The 3,171-nt window shown below is 41.4% G+C and overlaps 1 long non-coding RNA gene across 1 annotated transcript; it reads left to right on the top strand.

The window, feature by feature from the left end:
- The first annotated feature begins 561 nt into the window (after positions 1–561).
- Positions 562–1,333, top strand: LOC148880785 (uncharacterized). The gene is made up of 2 exons (XR_016104654.1): positions 562–813; positions 1,006–1,333. It is a non-coding gene; the product is annotated as an uncharacterized LOC148880785 (long non-coding RNA).
- Positions 1,334–3,171: the final 1,838 nt, after the last annotated feature.

The following is a 3,171-nucleotide window of genomic DNA, read 5'->3' as shown; positions in this document are numbered from 1 at the left end:
TCCCTAGCTCAGGTTTATATAGGCCCAGGCTGAGCCGATCCTGATTTTGGGCCAATGTCTTTCATATATAAAATATTACATACCTATAATATTTTATATTAAATGACATAACATGCATATAAACTTATTTTATACATTATATAATACAAAATACTATATATAATATAAATTATACGTCATGTTATAATATTTATATATAAAATATATAATTTAATATAAAATCACATATATACGTATATATACATTATACACAAAATGTATAAATTTATACAGACCCGAGCACAGATTGAACTTAAAATATTAAACCCAAATCCGATCCTAAAATTTGCGGGCCTGATATGGGTCCAGGGCCGTGGCGGGCTTGAACACAAAATCCACGCCAAGCCCGAAATTTCCGGACCGGACCGTGCTGCAATGATCACCCCTATGAAATCTCTCCCACTCTCCCTCATAAATGCCACTAACCCTAAAGAAGCGACAAATGTATCCTTGACGTGTCTTACGATAACTGTATCACCCTCCACGTATTTCCCAGTTTAAAGTTCGCACAGTCAAAAAAACATTAGAGTACGAGAATATTCTCTTCACCCATCTCTGTTATTTTTGAATGCTGGAAACCATGAACAAACTCAGAGGAACTTCTAAGCTTCTTATCATCTCTGTGCTCATCATCTCTCCCCTCATTCTAACCGCAAAACAAGGGCCGAATGCTGCAGAAAGAGCCATTAGGATGGAAACTACTGTCAGCCCTTGGGACAAAGTTAGATCCTTCGTCAAACTAGCTTGGATGAATTTCAGGCCTACAGAATCAGAGTGAGTTTTCGGTTTTCTTTTTCTATTTTTCCGAGTCATTTCTTGACCCACCTCGTTGTTTCGCCGCTCTTCTCTTTCTGGTAATCAATTTTGCTCTTGTGCAATTAATAGAGGTTGATGTTTTGATATGAAATTTGTGAGGTTAATTTCTTTTTGGTATTAATTTGTGACTTGGGATTTGATGCTGTGCAGGAGAAGCGTGAAACCTCATCACCACAGTACTGCAAGTGCAAGGGATGTCATGAAAGAGGCTGCTGCCAAGAGTTTCGAAACAACAAGAGAAACTGCCGAACACACCGCTAAAGTCGCCGGAGAAGCACTGCAGAAGACTACCGATAAATTGAAGAGAACGGTATCTGGCTCTGGTGGACGAATAGACAAGGACCTGTGATCGGTTGTTTTTTCTATTGCCAAGCTGCTTGTATCCGTATCGTATTTCTTCTTTTTGGAGAATTGTTTTTTTCCTTTTCTTAAAGCACTACTTGTATATTTCTTGAAGATGGGATATTGAGGTTCTTTAGAGGGTGGTCTGGTCTTCGTTTCGTCTTCCCGAATCCCAACAACATGATTCAGATTGATAGAAAACCATTAGGCTATATCTCATTGCACCAAATCACTAATTAGTACAGACATGAGAAACTAACCTGAGAAACTCAGGAGAAGAACACTAAGCAGGCGGTACATGGTATGAACTTTTCATAAATAATGGTCCATACAAATTTTCATAAATAAGGGTCATACAATCAACAATGGCTGTTCAACATGAGAATAATTGATGGAGACCAATCCGATCGGTCTTAGCTGTCCTCTGAGTTGGAGCGGCGGGAGCCTGAAATGGGAAAGATGAGGGAACTCCAGGGGAATCTGGTGAGATAATTCGTTCAATTTAGTAATCTCTCAAAGGCAAAGTATAGATCAGATGGCGCAAAGTTCACATATCTTGTTGTTGGGGTAGGGGGCCTTTTATAATCACTTTGTGCACTCGCTCCGAAGCCCTTGTCAGGTCGGGTATGATTACCCTTGCATCTATCATTTTGGGTGTTGTCCTTTCTGTTAGGGCAGAACTGTGACTGCCTTTTGTCGGAACCGTCATTTTAACCTTTTGTCGGAATCGTCATTTTAACTGGAGATGGCGGTGTTAGGAGGCGGTGGTAGGTGGCCGTTTGGAGTGCGGTCGTCAAGCGTCATATCCCAAGTCAGTCAGGTGCGCCACCCTCGGATACGGATTTTCACAGTGTCAGACATAGTACGGTTTGTTTGGTTTTGGTGCCCTGAAGGCGATGTGGTGGAGTGGTGAGCGAGGCGAAGTCTTAAGTTTGGAGGTATGTCCTGTATTGCTATAGGGCAGGTCAGTTCGACGAGGTGTATCCCGAACTGTTATAAAGCAGGCCAGTTCGGCGAGGTGTATCCTAAACTGTTATAAAGCAGGCCAGTTCGGCGAGGTGTACCCGAACTGTTATAAGGCATGTCAGTTCGGCAAAGTATGTCCCGAACTGTTACATGTAGGCTAATTCGAATTACTATCTGGTTTGAGGTCAAGGGTGAGTTCGGGCCCTTAGTAGGGAGTTCGAACTGCTGGTTTCTCCCCTTGGTGCTCGCGCCTTAGGCGTGCTTTTGTATCGAGCTGTCGCCTTTGCCACGTGCTTTTGTATCTTCCTTATCAGTTATCTTTTACACGTCTTCTTCATAGAGATCTCCTACCGATTGGATCATTGTTTTAGATTTAACTATTTAGGGTTAAAAGCAATAGCTGCAAGGTCGTCTTTTCCCTGAAGATAACAGTGATAACAGAGCCACCGACTAAAGCGGCTATGTCCAGCCTATCGGCCCTTCCGTTCTATCTGTATCATTTTCTTCCCTGATTCAATAGATCTCTTCCTCCTCTCTCTATCTCTCTCTCTCTTACCCCTCTCTCCGCCTTTTACTCACGCAATAGATCTCCATCTCCGCCCAAAGGACAACCGACTTCAATGTTCCACTGAATGACTGCACATGGTTATGATTTTTCGAAGCTAGACTATGTAGTTTCTAGAATTTCGAAGCAAAGGAAAAGTGCGTAGGGAGGGAGACGATGGAAAGGAACTGAGGCGAAATTGAGTCCAGTTCAGAGAATATGAGAAGAAAACCCAAACCGAGGGAATGCTCCCGCCGGGAACATACAAGAGTACTCTCGTTTTGATTCAACGAAGCTCTTTCTGGATTTTCAGTTCACTTAACGAAGGATCACATCACGTGAGATGATTAGAAGAAACGTTTTTTCTTTTTTTTTTCTTTTTTGTTTTTCTGCATTTTATATTTTTTTTGCAATTTCTGTAATTTATTAATTTTATACGTTTTTGCAATTAATACATTTTTTTA

This window comes from Nelumbo lutea, chromosome 1 (genome assembly GCF_056320005.1).
Source record: "Nelumbo lutea isolate HS-2025 chromosome 1, American lotus-T2T, whole genome shotgun sequence".
NCBI classification, from domain to species: domain Eukaryota; kingdom Viridiplantae; phylum Streptophyta; class Magnoliopsida; order Proteales; family Nelumbonaceae; genus Nelumbo; species Nelumbo lutea.
This window is presented reverse-complemented; position numbering and strand designations above follow the sequence as displayed.